This window comes from Pseudophryne corroboree, chromosome 3 (genome assembly GCF_028390025.1).
Source record: "Pseudophryne corroboree isolate aPseCor3 chromosome 3, aPseCor3.hap2, whole genome shotgun sequence".
NCBI lineage: Eukaryota > Metazoa > Chordata > Amphibia > Anura > Myobatrachidae > Pseudophryne > Pseudophryne corroboree.
In genome coordinates, this window is record NC_086446.1 from 77,620,257 (window position 1) to 77,642,901 (window position 22,645).

General features: G+C 48.1%; 1 protein-coding gene across 1 annotated transcript in view; it reads left to right on the top strand.

Annotated features, from left to right (window-relative positions):
* Positions 1–1,056: 1,056 nt before the first annotated feature.
* Positions 1,057–22,645, top strand: part of LOC135054783 (uncharacterized) — a 78,233-nt gene continuing 56,644 nt past the window's right edge. The window contains exon 1 of the mRNA XM_063958102.1: positions 1,057–1,144. The gene's annotated coding sequence lies outside the window, so the exon portion shown is untranslated. The remainder of the gene's footprint in view (positions 1,145–22,645) is intronic.

Sequence of the window (22,645 nt, forward strand, 5' to 3'; positions counted from 1 at the left end):
GATGTCAGACTGCAAGGAATAGAGACGGGTCTGAATAGAATCCTGTATTCGTTGTTCCATGGATTGAAGCTCTTGCTGCAGGTCCTGGCGGGTAGGCAGGGACCGCAATGCGGAGAGAATGGTAGATAGGTTCGAGGACTCCCCCACAGGAGAAGATGGCGGAAGGAGAGCAGGTTGCTCCCCAACTGTCCTGCCCGCCATGACTCTGTATGGCAAGGAGGACGAAGAAGGGGTGGCTGAGGTTGAAACAGTTATCGGCGGTCGGAATAGCGTCTGAAAGGCCTTGGTACGGGATGAGGTGGCTCAGGCAGATGACCCTTTCTTGGTAGACCGTCTGCCCGGCATGAGGCACGATGGTAGGCGTGGGCATGAGGCACGATGGTAGGCGTGAGCAGAGGGGGTTATCGTCGAACTGGGTATCCACGTATAGGTATGGGTGTCATATCACGCATTCCCCCCAGCGTGGCTTGATCAGGTCATTATAATTTAAAGCCCAGGCACCATAGTGTGAAGGGTTGAGTATCGTAGTTGGAGAGTGTCGGCGTATCGGTCATCCATCTTGGTGCACTCCTAGCCTACTTTCCAAAAGTGCAATGTAGTATAAGAAAATCTGAGGAGAGGGGTGCAATTCAAGAGTTCGCCACAAGAGGGAGATCCAGTCCCAGCAATGGTATGGAGAGGTGAAGCTGGCTGCGTGTCTCTCAGCAAGTAAAAGCAACGTCAGTATGCAGAGACAGCGGATGGGGGACAGTAGATGCACCACATATATCTAGTCTCTGTGCAATTACACTTTAATGGTGTGTGGCAGGATGGTCCTGAGGCAGCCCAGCACTTATAGGGAGCTGAGTGGGCATATAGCCCACAACCAATATGGCGCCGCCGGCTTCACCTACAGGGCCTCCGGGATCGAGTTATTTACTGTGAGCCCGGAGCGGCCCGCAGCATTGGTGGCAGTGCAAGAAGATCCTCCCGTCAGTGAGGGAGTCCGGAGGCCGAGCGGCCGGCGGGGTCCGGCGCAGCCTCTTCACACGGCCACGTCAGCTCCGGCGCAACGCAGTCACCCGGCGCCGGCCACCAGGTCCCCGCTCAGGGCCGCACAGGAGCTCTCCAGCCGGGCTCGTCGGTCAGGGGGAGTGCCGCAAAGGTGAGGCAGGGATGGGGGGACCGCTGTTTCAGTCCGGTGAGGCGCCAGCAGGTCACTTCCGGTCCGGGCTGGCAAAATAAATTGAGGCCCCGGCTTCGGGTGGGCGAGTAGGCCGCAACCTGCACGGGTGCAGGAGGCACCCGCCGGCTCTGCGGACCCGTGAGTTCGGGGGAGAAGAGGGGCAGGGGGTATAAGGAGCAAAAATAAAAAGGGACCTCAGGCTCTCCTTTTAGCAGTAGTAATGGGTATTTCAGGCAGGAGCTCAGATACCAAACATCTGCCTGGGTTAAGCACCAAGCCACGCCCCCACTCAGCTGGTTTTTAATGATCACAGCTCCATTAATTTGAATTCACCGATGAGACCTCTATTTGAGGTTATTCAGGGGAGAGCGCTTATGACACTTATCCATGCACTATGCTCTATACTCCTTTCCTTAACGTGCTGGTGACAACCACAATGTATGTACAGTGCAACTCTGCTAACGCTGCTCAATTCACTCACAACGGCTCCGGTATTCACTGCAGGTACATAATAAAGGGGCAGATGTATTAACCTGGAGAAGGCATAAGGAAGTGATAAACCAGTGATATGTGCAAGGTGATAACGCACCAGCCAATCAGCTCCAATATGTAAATTAACAGTTTGGATCTGATTTCCTGGTGCCTTTATCACATTGCACATATCACTGGTTTATCACTTCCTTATGCCTTCTCCAGGTTAATACATCTGCCCAAAGTTCTTACCCACCAAGCCTGTGCACGGTCCCATTCACAGGCTAACAGAGATCCAGATACCGCCGTAACTCTCTCTGCACATGTTATATCTGCCCCCCCTGCAGTGCACATTGGGGGTCATTCCGAGTTGTTCGCTCGTTGACGAATTTCGCTATGCTGCGATTTGTTGCTAAATACGCATGCGCAAGGCAAGCAGGGCGCGTGCGCTTAGTTATTTAACTAAAAACTTAGTAGATTTGCTGTGGATCCTGCAGCGCTTTTCAGTTGCACTGCTGATCAGTGAATGATTGACAGGAAAGGGGCGTTTCTGAGTGGTAACTGAGCGTTTTCCGGGAGTGTGCTAAAAAACGCAGGCGTGTCAGGGAAAACGCGGGAGTGTCTGGAGAAATGGGGGAGTGTCTGGCCGAATGCAGGGCGTGTTTGTCACAAACCAGGAACTAAATGGACTGAAGTGATCGCAATCTAGGAGTAGGTCTGGAGCTACTCAGAAACTGCAAGGAATTATTTAGTAGCAATTCTGTTAACCTTTCGTTCGCTATTCTGCTAAACTAAGAGACACTCCCAGAGGGCGGCGGCCTAGCGTGTGCAATGCTGCTAAAAGCAGTTAGCGAGCGAACAACTCGGAATGAGGGCCCTGGTTTTGTCCATTAGCTAACAAATTTGCTGCTGCAATCAGGTCTGAATTAGGCCCATTGACACAGGGAGCCTTTTATGGATGGATTTCAATGAAAATTTGAATGAACTAAAATAACTGACGGAAATGAAGGTAGGAAAAAAAGCCTTGGAATAGCAATTGATAATAGAAGAAAAACTGAACCCATCTCGCAATGGAAATTTGACTATAAAACTGAACAGAATGAAAAGCTGGGGATCAGGGCTACTGGCGACAAGCCAAAGACAATGTCGGGGTCCCCTGTATTTTTGTAACCAGCAACGGGCTCCACTAGCCAGGAAGGTAATGCTGCAGCAGGGAGACACATTTATACAGGTACCTGCTGCCGCAGCATAACACCCAAATTAGTCAGCCCTGGCCAGGGTTCCCTGGGGGAGGGGAGACCCCCAATAAATGGGTCCCCGGTCCCCCCCTCGAGGCACTGAAGGTCCAGGGCTGATGCCCGGGGCTATCCCCAGCATTCCTGGAGAATCACAAGTACCAGCATGTGGAGCATTAAAGGGCCCGCTGGTACCTGTAGTTCCACCTGTAAAAGAAAATAGGATTTTAATTACCTACCAGTAAATCCTTTTCTCGTAGTCCATAAGCAGGTCCGTCCGTATGGGCTCAATGGGCATTTTCCCAAGGGCCCCAGGAGTTTAAGGGATACCAGATTTTTGAAAATCGTCCCTAGGGAACCTGAGATATCTGACTTCTAAGCAGTGGTCCCCATCCGAGCCTGTTAATTGCTCTTCCAAGCTAATTATCAGGTTCTGTTTGACTTAGAGTTTTTCTGAAGGTATATACAGTACACCAAAAGCTGGGACTCTTCTCTTTTGGTGAACGCTGGCAGCTTGTCTCTACTATGCACAGAACCAGAGATAAGGTAAGCTTGAATTGAAAAATCGTTGGGGAGGAGCACCGTAGAACTCCAGCTTGTAGCCCTGAGAAATGAGGTTCTTTACCCAAGTATACTGGCAGGAACTCTCCTAGATGCGGCTGAAGTGACGCAGCCGAGCTCCCACCTCGAGATCCCCTCGGAGTGGGTGGGCACCGTCATGCTGAGGACTTACTGGAAGCAGAACCGGTGCTTGAAGGTTTTCTTGTCTTACCTATGGTGCCTCTAGCCGCATTGAAGGCACCTCTGGCCCTAGATCGAAAATCTGTTAGACCGAAAGGACTGAACAGATGGCCTCGGGTAGGAACGCCTAGCCGGCGGGGCCCCAGAGGGGAGAAACATGGATTTCCCTGCAGTAATTTTAGAAATCCACGTATCCAACTCAACCCCGAAGAGCCATTCCCCAGTAAAGGGGAGAGATTCCACACTGCGTTTGGACTCTGCATCCACTATCCATTGATGCAACCACAAGGCCCTGCACGCTGACACTACCCTGGCAGAGGTCCTAGCATTAATATTGCCCATCTCCTTGAGAGAGTCACACAGGATGCAAGCAGTGTCCTGGATGTGCCTTATGAGAGTTACCGTAGTAACCAGGGGCATATCCCCGGAGAGGCCCTTCTGAATTTGAATAGTCCACGTATGAATGGCATGGGTCATCCAGCAACCTGCTTTGACCGGCCTTTGTGATATACCTGCTGCTGTGTAGCTAGACTTTAGTGTAGTCTCTGTTTTTCTATCCCCAAGGTCCTTCATTGTAAAGGAACCCGGGGCAGGCAGCACCGCCTTTTTAGACAGGTGAGAGACTGATACGTCAACCACCTGGGGATCTTCCCAGAATTTCCTACCTTCAGGAACAAATGGGAAAGTGTGCAAAAATCTTTTTGACTCTTGGTATTGTTTGTCTGGATTTTTCCAGGCTACAGTAACTTAAATAGGTCATCTAATGCCACAGAATCAGGGAATGTGACATTAGGCTTGTTCTGTGTAAAGAAAAAGACTGCTGTGACGCAGCGTCCTCTAGAGGGAGTTTTAGCACGTCCCGTATAGCCAGAATGAAGGGTTCAATACCCTGAGGAGGAGTGGAATTCCCACTAATGGGATCCAAGTCCATCCCGTCCTTCTGTATCACATCATCTGAATCAGAGAGTAAGGCAGGTAAAGCACGTTTATGTGGTCCTGAGTTAGAGAGGGAGGGCTGTGTAACATCTGCCCTGGCAGCTAGGTCTGCAACAGCCTGCTGTAGTAGCTGAGTTTTTTTAGCATTAGCAGTGAGTTGTGATGACATATCAGACATCATAGTTTTAATGGTACCAAGCCAGGAAGGCTCTTGACCCTCCCCCCCAGCCCCCTCACTGAGTTGTGAAGATTGGCTGCATTGTTCACAGGATACAAAATCAGATGTCGAGGGAGAGAATCTGGTGTGACACACACTGCATAATTTGTGGTTACCCATGTTCACAGTAAAACACAGTTACATACACATACACACACAGACAAGTAATAAACTAGCAAGCCTGCCCCTTACTGTATGTGAGAGGGAGACAGAGAGAAAGAGACCAGCACACCCCAGCTACACAGCCCCAGTGAGGCTGTAAGCTGTCATATCACAGTGAAACACATATAATTACTGTCCTTTAGAGGACACAGATTGTGTACAATAGCGGCTCTCCCCCTTTGCTACATCCCTGTACCAGTTTTCTAGTGTTTCCTAAGTGTCTGGAGGAGCTGCGTGTGCTGGCTGCTGCAGCTGAAAGCAGAGGAAGGCTCCAAAATGCCGCTGGTCCCGCTCTGAGGTAGCTTCGCCCCCCCCCCAATAGCGCCGGAGCTACCGTGTTTTTTATACTGGCAAGGTCTCCCAAATAGCTTCAAAACATGACACAAGTGTTAGTTTAAGCCACCGCTAGCCAGTGTACACAGGGGGCTATAGCGGGTCCCCTCCAGGAGCGTCCCGTTTCAGATATAGTTTATCTATTCTTTTCACGTGGCCTCATTTATACTGGATCTAGTGTTTTGTTTTTGCAATGTTGTGTTTTTTGTTTTTTAATTTCTTTCTATGTTAGTCTTTGTATCATCTGCGCCGATAAGTTGATTCTTTTTAATTTTATTACATGTGATTCCGTGCAGGTCTGATATATATCTTAGTGATAATGACCTAAATTTACTATTGCCATCTGTCATATATGTTCAGGTTTATGTTATGATTTTTTTTATTTTGCTATTTACCTATATGGCCTTATTCTTTCATTTATTCTCTTATTGAGAAGTTATTGCTATATAACATTGTGATTTTTTTTACTATTGTTACCTGTCATTCCACCCCCATCGTTACCTGTCATTCCACAAAGATCGCTCTGGGATCCTTTGTTCTTGACCCGTATGCAAGCACTTTGTTGTTCAGACGGGACGTCATGAGATCTATCTCTGGCAACCCCCATTTGTCTACTAGAGTCTGGAAGACTTACGGGTGTAGAGCCCATTCGCTTGCTTGAATGGTGTGTCGACTGAGAAAGTCCGCTTCCCAGTTTAGGACTCCCGGAATGAACACTGCGGACAAGGCTGGATGATGAAGTTCTGCCCACTTTAGTATGTGACTTGCCTCCTTCATTGCTTTTTGGCTGCGAGTTCCTCCCTGATGGTTGAGGTACGCTACTGCTGTCGCATTGTGGGAGCGGATCTGGACTGGGTTTCCTCGAAGAATGTCCTTTGCCTGAATCAATGCCATGTATATGGCCCGAAGTTCCAACACATTTATTGGCAGGCAACTTTCTTCTTTGGTCCATCGCCCCTGGAAACACAACCTTACGGACACTGCTCCCCAGCCCTGAGGACTGGCATCTGTTGTCAGAATTTCCCAATCTGATATCCAAAAGGGTCTCCCCTTGTCCAGATGGGTCGTCTGTAGCCACCAGGCTAATGACCTTCTTACTTTTATCAAACGTACCATAGTCTGTTTTTATCGTCTGATGTAATCCATTCCATTTGGCAAGAATCAGATGCTGCAGAAGCCTTGAGTGGAATTGTGCATACTCCACCATGTCGAATGTTGACACCATCAAACCCATCACTCGCATTGCTGCATGAATGAATACCGTTTGACTGTGTAGCAAGTCCTGAATCCTTGACTGAATCTTGGCTATCTTGTTCCGAGGTAAAAATACTCTCTGCAGACCTGAATCCAGTACAGCCCCCGGGTCATCCGTTGTGACGGAACTAGGGACGATTTTGCCCAATTTATGAGCCACCCGTGCCTCTCCAGACATGTTATTGTCTGTTGGAGATGACATAGGAGCAATTCCTGTGACTCTGCCAGATCCTGAGAGGATAATACAGTTTTGCAAGACAAACATGATATGAGTGTTGGTGTTGCTGTGAGTGTACCTTCCCCACTCATGCTGCTCTTAGACATGATAAATAATCAGCACTTTCAGTGTCTACACAATTTGTGACTGTAATCACTTTAAATGACATACAATCTGACCCTACCAATGCACCAGGATTGAGGATCAGAAAAACAAACTGACAAACATATAATAAAGTCAGCAATCACATTAGCAGTAAGTCACGTTATACATTAGTATAATTAGCAATATGAGCACATCATCAACTACAAACACATTTTTAAGTATGTAGGAGAACATATTACTGATCATGTTTGAATGGATCTAACGTATTCAGACGCAAAGCGAAAGAAACAACAGTAAATGTATACAGACTCATATGCAATAGGCACTAATCTAACTATTCGTACTCAAAAGGTAGATAGAGATTTAGTGCTGTATAACCCGCACTCAGTAGAGTGGGATACAGGGAGACTTACCTCGCTTCCAGGATCGATCAATATGTTAGTGAACGCTGTTATGATTCCAGCACTCTGGTCTCAGGAGATCTTATTGCGAGGACCGGAGCACTGGAACGAAATGCTGGGGAAGGGAGCGGGAATGGAAAATAGCCCCTGGCGCCCTAACTCCGTTGTCTCACCCGTGCTGTCAGAAATCCCCTGCGAGACTATGGTTGCTTGAGCCCATGGCAGCCGCGTTTGAAGGGCGGATTATGTATGCCCAACTCCAATGCCCCCCGGTCTTAATGAGAGACAAAGGGAAATCCGACGCAGGGTGATAACAAGGGGCCCTCTGACTAAACAACCAGGCCAGGGGCTACAAGCTAACTAAAAACAAGAATATGTGCGGAAAAACCGCCAGGGAAAAGGACAACCAAAATATCCACTTGTCCACTTCTCCTACCCGGCACCGCCGAGTTCCAGAGAGGACTTGTGGAAGCGGAACCCTCCGCAAATGCTCCAAAAACAGAATATATAAAGATAAAGCGGCTGAGCCGCAACTCATGAAACACCACTCGATATTAAACGGTGACCAGTCCGGACTACAGGGAACAAAACGACTTCCTGGGATGAGATGACAACTCCCGAATGCAGGACTTCTGAGGACAGGAATGACCGGATACAGCAGGACTGGAAACAGACTCTCAGCAAACCAAAGCAGCATGCAGGAAGCTATTACCGGCGTTTGTGAGAAGCACTGGGAAGGTACTTAACAGGGAGTCCTCCAATCAGCTGCTTAGAGCCTGATTGGGAATAAATGCCGTGCAGCTGCCTTGCTGCACGGCCAGAGGACGAGTGTGTGTGCTTAGTTAATTAAGCCCTGCAACGAGGAACGCGGTCCGCCCGTGGCGTCCCCGTTGCTAGGGTCCGTGCGGCTCAGCGCGCCCGGCGTCTAGCGTTGCTAGGGAGCCGGCGGCTGAACGCGCACGGCGTCCCTAGTTGCTAGGCGCCGGGCCGCGCGGACCCCGGCGCCTAACAGTACCCCCCCCTTGAGGAGGGGTCAAGGAACCCCTAAAGCCAGGTTCTGAGGAAATTCCCGAAAAAATGCCCTCTTGAGCCTAGGGGCATGAAGATCCTTATCTAGGACCCAAGCCCTTTCCTCCGGACCATAGTCTTTCCAGTGAACTAAAAAATAAAGCCGACCCCGGGACAATTTGGAATCAAGAACCTTCTCTACCAAGAACTCCTGTTGTCCCTGTACATCCACTGGAGATCTACCCTGAGAGATCCTCCGAGGAAATCTACTGGAAGAAACGTATTGTTTCAACAGGGAACAATGAAACGTATTTCCAATTTTGAGAGATCTTGGTAAACGTAGCCGAAAGGCAACTGGGTTGACTCTTTTAATAATAAGAAATGGTCCAATAAATTTGGGTCCCAGTCTAGCTGAGGATTGTCGAAGCCTGATGTTGCGAGTCGACAACCACACCCTATCTCCCACCTTAAAAGTGCAAGGACGTCGGAGCCTGTCAGAAAATTTCTTCTCTCGAAAGGCTGCTTTTCTGAGAGCAAGGTGCACTTTTTTCCAAATTGCTCTGAGATGGGAGGTCAATGCCAGCGAGGAGACTGGAAAATGGTGAAAAAAAGAATTAGCTCTAGGGTGAAAACCAAAAACTGAAAAGAATGGAGACTCTTTAGTGGAGGAATGATAGGAATTATTGTAAGCAAATTCAGCCAAAGGAAGAAACTCGGACCAATCATTCTGGAGTTTGGCTGAATACAAGCGCAGATATTGTTTTAATGACTGGTTAACTCGTTCGGTTTGCCCGTTGGATTGTGGGTGATAACCGGATGTTAATGACAGTTTCATCTTTAATGAAGCACAAAAACATCTCCAGAATTGTGCGATGAATTGTGGACCCCGATCAGAAACAATATCAGTGGGTAACCCATGAAGCCTAAACACATGGCGGAGGAACAAAACTGCCAACCCTTGAGCAGAAGGCAATCGGGGAAGAGCAATAAAATGAGCCATTTTACTAAAATGGTCCACTACCACCCATATGACTCGGAATCCGGCTGAAAGGGGAAGGTCAACCACAAAATCCATGGAAATATGAGACCATGGCCTGAGAGGGACACTTAAGGGCATAAGTTGCCCGATAGGCAAGGAACGGGGAACCTTATGCTGTGCACAAACCTGACATGAAAAAACAAATTCCCTAACGTCTTTAGACATACTAGGCCACCATACTGAGCGAGAGACTAACTCCAATGTCTTAGTGATTCCCGGATGCCCTGAAACCTTGTTGTCATGGAATTCAGTTAAAACAGTAGCTCTCAAAAATTCAGGAACGTAAAGACGACCAACAGGAGTAACTCTAGGAGCTTGGTGTTGAAGCTGGTTTAACTGGGTAAATAAATCCTGTGTGAGGCCTGCCCGGATGACCGAAGATGGAAGTATTGGGGTAACAACAGGATTGTTATTGTGAACCGGAAGAAAACTACGTGACAGGGCATCAGCTTTAGTATTCTTGTAACCAGGCCTGAAAGTGATAATAAATTTGAATCGAGTAAAAAATAATGCCCAACGTGCCTGCCGGGCATTAAGCCGTTTAGCTGATTCAATGTATTGCAGGTTCTTATGGTCAGTCAATACCGAAATAGTATGCTTTGCTCCTTCCAGCCAATGCCTCCACTCCTCAAAAGCCCACTTTACCGCCAGTAACTCCCGATTACCAACGTCATAATTGGATTCAGCGGAGGAGAACTTCCTGGACATAAAGGCACAAGGATGTAACTCCAAAGACTCCGGATGCTTTTGAGAAAGGACAGCCCCCACTCCAACCTCTGAGGCATCAACCTCCACAACAAAGGGCAATTCCGGATTAGGATGTCTGAGGACTGGAGCTGAGACAAAGGCTTGTTTAAGGGCCCGGAAGGACAACTCAGCTTCATGTGACCAGTTGGTAGGATCCGCTCCTTTCTTAGTCAGAGCCACAATGGGAGCTACCAGGTCAGAAAAAGAATGAATGAACCTCCTATAATAATTCGCAAACCCTAAAAAGCGCTGAATTGCTTTTAAATTGGTGGGTTGCGCCCAATTAAGGATGGCCTGGAGCTTCTTGGGTTCCATGGAAAATCCCTGGGGGGGAAATTATGTACCCTAAAAAAGATACTTCCGTGACGTGAAATTCACACTTCTCCAGCTTGGCATATAAATGATTCTCACGTAACTTTTGAAGAACCAGACGCACCTGGGTGATATGTTGTTCCATCGATTCAGAAAAAATCAAGATGTCGTCTAAATAAACGACCACGAATTTCCCTAGGAAGTCACGGAGCACATCATTTATGAGGTCTTGAAAAACTGCTGGAGCATTAGACAGGCCGAACGGCATCACCAGGTATTCGTAGTGACCCGACTGAGTACTGAAAGCCGTCTTCCACTCATCTCCAGATTTAATTCGGATGAGGTTGTAAGCTCCTCTCAGGTCAATTTTAGAAAAAATCACAGCAGAACGTAACTGATCAAAGAGTACAGAAATCAACGGCAGAGGATAGGTGTTTTTGACTGAGATCTTATTCAGGGCTCTAAAATCTATGCATGGTCTAAGCGAGCCATCCTTCTTCTCCACAAAGAAAAAACCAGCACTTAAAGGGGATTTTGATGGTCTAATAAAACCTTTCTGTAAACTCTCCTGAACATAGTCATTCATAGCCGAAGTTTCTGGCCCGGACAATGCATATAATCTTCCCTTTGGCAACGCGGCACCAGGAATTAGCTCAATAGCACAATCATAAGGCCGATGGGGAGGCAGAATGTCCGCATTGCCTTTGGAGAATACATCGGCAAACTCCTGGTATTCCACAGGAATGAGTTCTGGAATGATAGCTGCTACTCTGACTGGAAACGAAATACATTCCTTAGCACAAAAAGTATCCCATTGTGAAATCTCCCCGGACCGCCAATCAATGGTGGGATTATGAAAGGCCAGCCAAGGGTGACCCAGAACAACTGGAACTGCTGGGCAATGTGTTAGATAGAACTCGATTTTTTCGGAATGTAAAGCTCCTACTGTAAGTACTACGGGAGGTGTACGGTGAGTAATAACCCCATTGGAAAGCGGACTCCCATCTAAGCCATGCATGGTGACACACCTACCCAATGGTAACTGAGGAATGCCTAAGGCCTTAGCCCAAGTTAAATCCATAAAGTTTCCTGAAGCTCCACTGTCGACAAAAGCCGACACCAAAGAACTGAGGCTGCCAAAGGAAACTTTAACTGGGACTAAAAGAGAGTTATTCGAGGAGATAAGCTGCAGACCTAGGTGAACCCCCTCACAATTCACCTGGTCAAAGCGTTTCCCGACTTGTTCGGACAGTTACGAGCAAAATGTCCCTTACCACCACAGTACAAACAAAGACCGGAATTTTGCCTTCTGGCTCTTTCCTCAGGAGACAGCCGGGAGAGACCCATCTGCATGGGCTCCTCTACGTCTTCTGGAATGGAATAAACAGACGGACTTGACCTTACAGGTGTTCCTCTTTCAGCCCTCCGCTCTCTGAGACGACGATCAATCTTAATAGAAAGCTCCATGAGTTTATCGAGAGTCTCAGGAGCGGGGTACTGGAGGAGACTGTCTTTTATAGACTCTGATAAGCCGAGGCGAAACTGACTGCGCAGGGCTGGGTCATTCCAGCCACAGTCGTTCGACCAACGGCGAAACTCAGTACAATAAACCTCTGCAGGATTTCTACCTTGTTTGAGAGCGCGCAGCTGACTTTCAGCGGACGCCTCTCTATCAGGGTCATCATACAAAAGCCCTAAAGACTTAAAAAAAGCGTCTACTGACAACAACGCAGGATCCTCTGCCCTTAAACCGAATGCCCAGGTCTGAGGATCCCCCTGGAGTAAAGAAATAATAATCCCAACCCGCTAAGATTCAGTACCAGAGGAAGTAGGTCTTAAACGGAAATAAAGTTTACAGGATTCTTTAAAATGAAAAAATTATTTTCTATCGCCAGAAAAACGGTCAGGCAAATGCATCTTTGGTTCAGGGACTACCTTTGGGGAGGCTCGCAAAAGATCTTCCTGCGACCTCACCCGAAGAGAAAGATCCTGAACCATCTGAGTAAGTTCTTGAATCTGATTGACTAAGAGCTGGCCAGGGTTTGGCCCTAAACCTGTCGGATTCATGAGGCCAAAAATTTTTAACAAAAACTGAATGAGAGGAAAAAATTAAAGTCCTGTTTAATTTTAATTTTTTGGTATGGCCGGTAATAATGTTATGATTCCAGCACTCTGGTCTCAGGAGATCTTATTGCGAGGACCGGAGCACTGGAACGAAATGCTGGGGAAGGGAGCGGGAATGGAAAATAGCCCCTGGCGCCCTAACTCCGTTGTCTCACCCGTGCTGTCAGAAATCCCCTGCGAGACTATGGTTGCTTGAGCCCATGGCAGCTGCGTTTGAAGGGCGGATTATGTCTGCCCAACTCCGATGCCCCCCGGTCTTAATGAGAGACAAAGGGAAATCCGAGGCAGGGTGATAACAAGGGGCCCTCTGACTAAACAACCAGGCCAGGGGCTACAAGCTAACTAAAAACAAGAATATGTGCGGAAAAACCGCCAGGGAAAAGGACAACCAAAATATCCACTTGTCCACTTCTCCTACCCGGCACCGCCGAGTTCCAGAGAGGACTTGTGGAAGCGGAACCCTCCGCAAATGCTCCAAAAACAGAATATATAAAGATAAAGCGGCTGAGCCGCAACACACGGCAGAGCCGCAACTCACGAAACACCACTCGATATTAAACGGTGATCAGTCCGGACTACAGGGAACAAAACGACTTCCTGGGATGAGATGACAACTCCCGAATGCAGGACTTCTGAGGACAGGAATGACCGGATACAGCAGGACTGGAAACAGACTCTCAGCAAACTAAAGCAGCATGCAGGAAGCTATTACCGGCGTTTGTGAGAAGCACTGGGAAGGTACTTAACAGGGAGTCCTCCAATCAGCTGCTTAGAGCCTGATTGGGAATAAATGCCGTGCAGCTGCCTTGCTGCACGGCCAGAGGACAAGTGTGTGTGCTTAGTTAATTAAGCCCTGCAACGGGGAACGCGGTCCGCCCGTGGCGTCCCCGTTGCTAGGGTCCGTGCGGCTCAGCGCGCCCGGCGTCTAGCGTTGCTAGGGAGCCGGCGGCTGAACGCGCACGGCGTCCCTAGTTGCTAGGCGCCAGGCCACGCGGACGCGCGGACCCCGGCGCCTAACAAACGCTGAGTGGATCCAGATGCAACTAGTGTACACTGCCGCTCCATGAACCTATAGTGAACACAGACGCACAATCACACAGCCGCCTATGCTGCGACAGGGTCCCCTCGTGCACAGCATCTGGGATGGAAGCGAGGAAACATTTCATGGCGGGAGACCCGGAGGAAACTGGTCATGAACCGGGGGGGGGGGGAGGGGCGACCAGGAGAGCGTCTGACTTCCCTGCTGACATCAACCCTAGGGATCGCGGTCTCATGCTATTCCTGGAGCCTATGATCCCTAAGGCCTAGCGCTGGTGCACCCGCGGTGGCAGCCGCATCAGCTACTGTTTGGTAGTCTCCTCCCAAAACAGTGTGGCTGTGTCCGTTTTTCATCTAGCTAAGCGGAACCGATGCCTTACCTTCTCCCCGTGCTCCGGCCAAAGCCTGGTAACTTCTGCTGGACCTGCTAGTATATCCGACACAGACGCCTGCCGAAACAGCACTGTACTCGTAGGTAAGCATTGTCGCGACCCGGCAGAGAGTTGTTGGAGTGACTCTTTCTAATATACGTATAGGACGCTGTTTAAAAGATCACTCAAAAAACTAGTAGGACTATAAAGATAAAATAAGAAAGCTTAGGGATGCTAAAAAGAAGCAGCCCTTTGACCATAGTCTGGCTCCTGCCGCACCAAACAAAAAACAGATTTGCCTGAGCCAGGAGGCGGGGATATATGGACGGGCCTGTTGCATCCTGGGAGGCCGGAAAGCTTTGATCGATTGGTGCCAGTCCGCTGTCGCTTCATCATATCCCATTGTTATCCTGTGGACCCTGCCAGAGAAATATATTTTTTACATTAGACTCACCTGACAAAGGATACACATCCTTCATTGCACTCTAAAACTTTCCCTCAGGCATGGTACGCCAACTCTGGGCTGGATGTAATGACTTGCAAGATGGCCGGAGCTCTGAGACTCTCGCCGAACTCGTACGCTTTTTTAAAGCAGCAAATGTTTACAAGACACAACCAGGTTGGTTTGGCCTTTCAAACGTTTGCTGCTTTAAAAAAACGTATGGGTTCGGCGGAGTCTCAGGGCTCCAGCCATCTCGCAAGCTGTTACATCCTGCTCCATGTCTCTAAACACAGCGGCGTAGATACTCTTCTCAGGGGGTCCCATCCCTTCCAATTTTTGGATTCTAAAACTGACACTGATGGCAGATATGTTATATTGATACTAGTAAATTACCTTAGCTAACATGTATGCCCCTAACTCCGACCAATCCAGATTTCTTTAACAAACTTCACCTTTACCGTAATGGCAAAACCTTAGTAGTAGGGGACTTTAACATGGTACTTGCTCCCCTATTGGATAAATCAGGTTCCTCCCCCAGCAAGGACTTATTTCCTCCTTCCTTAAGACTGCAATGGATGCTGGTATATTGACGTTTGGCGCTTTCTTAATCCTACCACCCTTTTTCTTCTCCACCCTGTCCTCGTTTTGATTCCATTGCGATTATCTCTCAGCTATTAAAGCCCTTTACTCTCATCCCTCTTCAATGGTCTTGATAAATAGTGTCTGCTCCCCCTGATTTTCGCTGACAAATGGCACCCATTCAGGCTGCCAATTGTCTCCCCTACTCTTCACCCTATGTACTTAGCCCCTTGCAGCTTATATTCAATCTAATATGGATATTCAGGGCATCACAATGGGCAGCAACCAATATAAATTGTCCCTTTTTGTGGAAGATGTCCTTCTGACACTTTCCAATCTCTTGATATCTTTGACAAATCTTCAAAAAGAGCTTGCCCTATCTAGCTCCCTCTGGGGATATAAAAAAAATCACTCCAAATCGGAAGCTCTTGCCCTACATGTCTCCTCTCAATTGCAATCAACGTTAACTTCCATGTTACCATTCCTTTGGAGGCCCTCTGCTATCAAATATCTTGGAGTTTATATTACCAAGATGTACTCCTCCCTTTATCAGGCCAACTTTGTTCCTCTGATTAAGACTCTAACACATGACCTAGACTGCTGGAAACGTATGTGTACATCTCTGGGATTGGTAGGGTAAATACCCTCAAAATAAATCCCCCCCCCATTTATTACACCTCTTCCAAACTCTCCCAATCCCAGTCTCTCATGCGACTTTAGCCTCATTACAAAAGGCATGCAATCGCTTTGTATGGGCGGGGCATAAACCCCACATTAGATGTTCAATCCTCAATAAAGGTACGGTGTAGTGAGGTCTGTGGCTCCCTATCATGCACTCCAACTATACCGCATGTAATCTTAATCATATAATATCATGGCGCTCTTCCCTGGGATTCAAAAGAATGCATTGACATTGAGGATTCCTTGATTTAAGGCAACGTGATTAGCGCATTGATATGGCTTCCTCGGAACTATAGACCAGCCTCAGTGTACTCAGTTTCCCACTATCAATTTCACCCTTTGTTTATGGGATAAATCATGCTGTTACCTCGGTCTTTCCCTCTACCCTTTTTCCGTTAACCCCAATTTGGCATCACCCCCAGTCTCCTCCAGGTTGCAATAAACACTTACCGACCCCAAGGCGTGATCATGGTATAGATCGATTTGTCCATGTTAAAGACGGATCTGCCCCATCTTTCTTTGGGGACCTCCAAGACTGATCTGGTCTTCTTTCCTCGAGTCTATTACAAAATTTCCAAATCCTTAGTTACGTCCACCCTCTTCATTCCAGCGTCTATGTCGGTACTCAATTGGAAGGAAGGGGATCAACTCAGTAATTTATAACTCAGTCCTGGCCCCAATGCTCCCCTCCCGGGAACCACACGAACTGGCATGGGAATTAGACTTTGGTGGACCCTTGGATGATGAACAACGGGAGGAAATTAGGTTACATATAGCTAAAGCTTCTATTAGCGTAGCTATTCGTGAAACATGTTATAAGATGTATACCCGTTGGTACTTAGTGCCAACCAAACTCCATTCTATTTTCCCTACAACATCTAGTACATGTTGGACATTGTGCACCAAGTGATTCGTCAGTCCCTTGACATTGACATCACCTTGAAACCTGTGATGGCTCTACTAAATGCGCTTTACCCTGGTGCCTCTCAGCCCCAAGATAGACTGGTCACCCATATCTGTAATGCCACTAAGTCTCTAATAGCTAAGCATTGGGAAGATCACCGTCCACCAACATTGGCAGCCCTAGTGGCTAAAATCAACTTTGTTGCTTCAATGGAATATATAACCAGCCTACAGAATGACTTGACTGCCAAAATCCACACAACCTGGCCTCTGTTGTTCCAGTTGCAAGGTCTTCCCATTCCTGGACTCTGTTGATTTTCCCTTCCCAACCTGGACTCCCCCCCCCTCCCCTGTGTTTCTATATCAGGTTATTATCTGATCTCGCTTCTTGTGTTTTTTCTTCTTCCCCCTTTTCTTCTTTTTCCTTAACTATGCAAAATTCTGAGGCGACCACTGAAATAGAAGGTTCAGAGTGTATATAGTTTAGTATGGATGCATCAAGCAAGCCAGCTGACTGCATAATTTTGTATTTATACATTAGTTTTGCTTATGTCCGACTGCATGACATGATTATATTTTGCTAAACAAAAGAATTTGAAACCGCCAGGGCTGTTTCTAGCCAATTTGGCTCCCAGTGCGAGATTTAAAAATGCGCGCCCCCCCCCCCCCCCATGACATAAAAAAAAGTGCCCCCTCACAATCCAGTTTTTGACCCTGCTCCAACAGATCATGACCACCACAGGCAAAAAAAATTCTACCATATTAAGCCCCACACAGTAATGCCCCCTGCACCATATTATACCACACACTGCAATGCCCTTGATACATTAAATCCCCACACTACGGCAGGCAAGAGTCCCCATTTCACACATTACGGCAGGTGTCCCCATTTTACACATTGAGAGAGAGAGAATACTTACAGAGGCGATTACCGCTCTTCGGCCCGCCTCACCAGTCGCTCCTCGCGCCGGCCTTTCCCTCTTCCTAACTTGGATCCCCCTCTGTACTCCACTCGGGGCGCGCTGGGAAGCCGCCGGCGTCCAGGGTCCGCGACCGGAAGTCGGACCCGGGTTACCGGAACCGGAAGTAGACGTACGTTTCGCTCCTACAGCTTGGTCACTTGGTCGCCTAGTGACCAAGCTCTAGGAGCAAAACGTACGTCTACTTCCGGTTCCGGTAAGCCGGGTCCGACTTCCGGCCGCGGACCCTGGACACCGGCGGCTTCCCAGCGCGCGTGGACCATCAGATATCAGCTACCTGCACTACATCAGCTTCTCCACCTACAGATAAGTTATGCCAGACACTGTATGATAGCTATATAGCCAACATTTATTATAGCCTGGTGCATCACATTTATATCATACTGAGGTGGATACAGAATAGACTTCATGTTAGACTCCATTTTATGTCCTATACTTCAGTATAGGTAACATGTGACAGATACAAATACTGCACGGGAGCATTGTAGTAAATAGCTATTCTTAGATTGGTGCACTACAGGTACCATATATCTGTAGATAAATCCATTCACAACATATTTTCTGTGCCTAAATCCACAAATTAGCAGTATGAACACGGTTTATTAGTTATTTTCCTATATCCAAACGCAGAGAGACCTGTGGAATCATTATATACAAATCTGTGATTATTTCTCATATAATAAGAATTTACTTGCCGATAATTCTATTTCTCATAGTCCGTAGTGGATGCTGGGGACTCCGTAAGGACCATGGGGAATAGCGGCTCCGCAGGAGACTGGGCACATCTAAAGAAAGCTTTAGGACTATCTGGTGTGCACTGGCTCCTCCCCCTATGACCCTCCTCCAAGCCTCAGTTAGGATACTGTGCCCGGACGAGCGTACACAATAAGGAAGGATTTTGAATCCCGGGTAAGACTCATACCAGCCACACCAATCACACCGTATAACCTGTGATCTGAACCCAGTTAACAGCATGATAACAGAGGAGCCTCTGAAAGATGGCTCACAACAATAATAACCCGATTTTTGTAACAATAACTATGTACAAGTATTGCAGACAATCCGCACTTGGGATGGGCGCCCAGCATCCACTACGGACTATGAGAAATAGAATTATCGGTAAGTAAATTCTTATTTTCTCTAACGTCCTAAGTGGATGCTGGGGACTCCGTAAGGACCATGGGGATTATACCAAAGCTCCCAAACGGGCGGGAGAGTGCGGATGACTCTGCAGCACCAAATGAGAGAACTCCAGGTCCTCCTCAGCCAGGATATCAATTTTGTAGAATTTTACAAACGTATTTGCTCCTGACCAAGTAGCTGCTCGGCAAAGTTGTAAAGCCGAGACCCCTCGGGCAGCCGCCCAAGATGAGCCCACCTTCCTTGTGGAGTGGGCATTTACAGATTTTTGGCTGTGGCAGGCCTGCCACAGAATGTGCAAGCTGAATTGTACTACAAATCCAACGAGCAATAGTCTGCTTAGAAGCAGGAGCACCCAGCTTGTTGGGTGCATACAGGATAAACAGCGAGGCAGATTTCCTGACTCCAGCCGTCCTGGAAACATATATTTTCAGGGCACTGACAACGTCTAGCAACTTGGAGGCCTCCAAGTCCCTAGTAGCCGCAGGCACCCCAAATAGGTTGGTTCAGGTGAAAACGCTGAAACCACCTTGGGGAGAAACTGAGGACGAGTCCTCAATTCCGCCCTGTCCGAATGGAAAATCAGATAAGGGCTTTTTCAGGATAAAGCCGCCAATTCTGACACGCGCCTGGCCCCGGCCAGGGCCAACAGCATGACCACTTTTCATGTGAGATATTTTAACTCCACAGATTTAAGTGGTTCAAACCAATGTGACTTTTGGAACCCAAAACTACATTGAGATCCCAAAGTGCCACTGGATGCACAAAAGGAGGCTGTATATGCAGTACCCCTTTTACAAACGTCTGAACTTCAGGGACTGAAGCTAGTTCTTTTTTGGAAGAAAATTGACAGGGCCGAAATTTGAACCTTAATGGATCCCAATTTCAGGCCCATAGACACTCCTGTTTGCAGGAAATGTAGGAATCGACCCAGTTGAATTTCCTCCGTCGGGCCTTACTGGCCTCGCACCACGCAACATATTTTCGCCAATTGCGGTGATAATGTTTTTGCGGTTACATCCTTCCTGGCTTTGATCAGGATAGGGATGACTTCATCCGGAATGCCTTTTTTCCTTCAGGATCCGGCGTTCAACCGCCATGCCGTCAAACGCAGCCGCGGTAAGTCTTGGAACAGACAGGGTCCTTGCTGGAGCAGGTCCCTTCTTAGAGGTAGAGGCCACGGATCCTCCGTGAGCATCTCTTGAAGTTCCGGTTACCAAGTCCTTCTTGGCCAATCCGGAACCACGAATATAGTGTTTACTCCTCTCCATCTTATCAATCTCAGTACCTTGGGTATGAGAGGCAGAGGAGGAAACACATACCCTGACTGGTACACCCACGGTGTTACCAGAGCGTCTACAGCTTATTGCCTGAGGGTCCCTGGACCTGGCGCAATACCTGTCGAGTTTTTAATCATGTGGAAGACTTCTGGGTGAAGTCCCCACTCTCCCGGGTGGAGGTCGTGCTGAGGAAGTCTGCTTCCCAGTTGTCTACTCCCGGAATGAATACTGCTGACAGTGCTATCACATGATTTTCCGCCTAGCGAAGAATCCTTGCAGCTTCTGCCATTGCCCTCCTGCTTCTTGTGCCACCCTGTCTGTTTACGTGGGTGACTGCCGTGATGTTGTCCGACTGGATCAACACCGGCTGACCTTGAAGCAGAGGTCTTGCTAAGCTTAGAGCATTGTAAATGTCCCTTAGCTTCAGGATATTTATGTGAAGTGATGTCTCCAGGCTTGACCATAAGCCCTGGATATTCCTTCCCTGTGTGACTGCTCCCCAGCCTCGCAGGCTGGCATCTGTGGTCACCAGGACCCAGTCCTGAATGCCTAATCTGCGGCCCTCTAGAAGATGAGCACTCTGCAACCACCACAGGAGGGACACCCTTGTCCTTGGTGACAGGGTTATCCGCTGATGCATCTGAAGATGCGACCCGGACCAATTGTCCAGCAGGTCCCACTGGAAAGTTCTTGCGTGGAATCTGCCGAATGGGATTGCTTCGTAGGAAGCCACCATTTTACTCAGAACCCTTGTGCATTGATGCACTGAGACTTGGCTCGGTTTTAGGAGGTTCCTGACTAGCTCGGATAACTCCCTGGCTTTCTCCTCCGGGAGAAACACCTTTTTCTGGACTGTGTCCAGGATCATCCCTAGGAACAGAAGACACGTCGTCGGAACCAGGTGCGATTTTGGAATATTGAGAATCCAATCGTGCTGCCGCAACACTACCTGAGATAGTGCTCCACCGACCTCCAACTGTTCCCTGGATCTTACCCTTATCAGGGAATTGTCCAAGTAAGGGATAACTAAAATTCACTTCCTTCGAAGGAGTATCATTATTTCGGCCATTACCTTGGTAAAGACCCGGGGTGCCGTGGACCATCCATACGGCAGCGTCTGAACTGATAGTGACAGTTCTGTACCATAAACCTGAGGTACCCTTGGTGAGAAGGGTAAATTATTGACATGAAGGTAAGCATCCTTGATGTCCCGAGACATCATGTAGTCCCCTTCTTCCAGGTTCGCAATCACTGCTCTGAGTGACTCAATCTTGAATTTGAACCTCTGTATGTAAGTGTTCAAAGATTTTAGATTTAGAATCGGTCTCACCGAGCCGTCTGGCTTCGGTACCACAACAGTGTGGAATAATACCCCGTTCCCTGTTGCAGGAGGGGTATCTTGATTATCACCTGCTGGGAATACAGCTTGTGAATGGCTTCCAAAACTGTCTCCCTGTCAGAAGGAGACATCGGTAAAGCCGACTTTAGGAAACGGCGAGGGGGAGACGTCTCGAATTCTAATTTGTACCCCTGAGATATCACCTGAAGGATCCAGGGGTCTACTTGCGAGTGAGCCCACTGTGCGCTGAAATTCATTGAGACGGGCCCCCCACCGTGCCTGATTCTGCTTGTAAAGCCCCAGCGTATACTGAGGGCTTGGCAGAGGCGGGAGAGGGTTTCTGTTCCTGGGAACTGGCTGATTTCTGCAGCCTTTTTCCTCTCCCTCTGTCACGGGCAGAAATGAGGAACCTTTTGCCCGCTTGTCCACGAAAAGACTGCGCCTGATAATACGGCGTCTTCTCATGTTGAGAGGCGACCTGGGGTACAAACGTGGAATTCCCAGCTGTTGCCGTGGCCACCAGGTCTGAAAGACCGACCCCAAATAACTCCTCTTAATAAAGCAATATTTCCAAATGCCGTTTGGAATACGCATCACCTGACCACTGACGTGTCCATAACCCTCTACTGGTAGAAATGGACAACGCGTTTAGACTTGATGCCAGTCGGCAATTATTCCGCTGTGCATCACGCATATATAGAAATGCATCTTTTAAATGCTCTATAGGCAAAAAATATACTGTCCCTATCTAGGGTATCAATATTTTCAGTCAGGGAATCCGACCACGCCAACCCAGCACTGCACATCCAGGCTGAGGCGATTGCTGATCGCAGTATAACACCAGTATGTGTGTAAATACCTTTTAGGATACCCTCCTGCTTTCTATCAGCAGGATCCTTAAGGGCGGCCATCTCAGGCGAAGGTAGAGCCCTTACAAGCGTGTGAGCGCTTTATCCACCCTAGGGGGTGTTTCCCAACGCACCCTAACCTCTGGCGGGAAAGGATATAATGCCAATAACATTTAGAAATTATCAGTTGTTATCGGGGGAAACCCACGCATCATCACACACTTCATTTAATTTCTCAGATTCAGGAAAACTACAGGTAGTTTTTCCTCACCGAACATAATACCCCTTTTTTTGGTGGTACTCGTATTATCAGAAATGTGTAAAACATTTTTCATTGCCTCAATCATGTAACGTGTGGCCCTACTGGAAGTCACATTCGTCTCTTCACCGTCGACAATGGAGTCAGTATCCGTGTCGGCGTCTATATCTGCCATCTGAGGTAACGGGCGCTTTAGAGCCCCTGACGGCCTATGAGACGTCTGGACAGGCACAAGCTGAGTAGCCGGCTGTCTCATGTCAACCACTGTCTTTTATACAGAGCTGACACTGTCACGTAATTCCTTCCAACAGTTCTTCC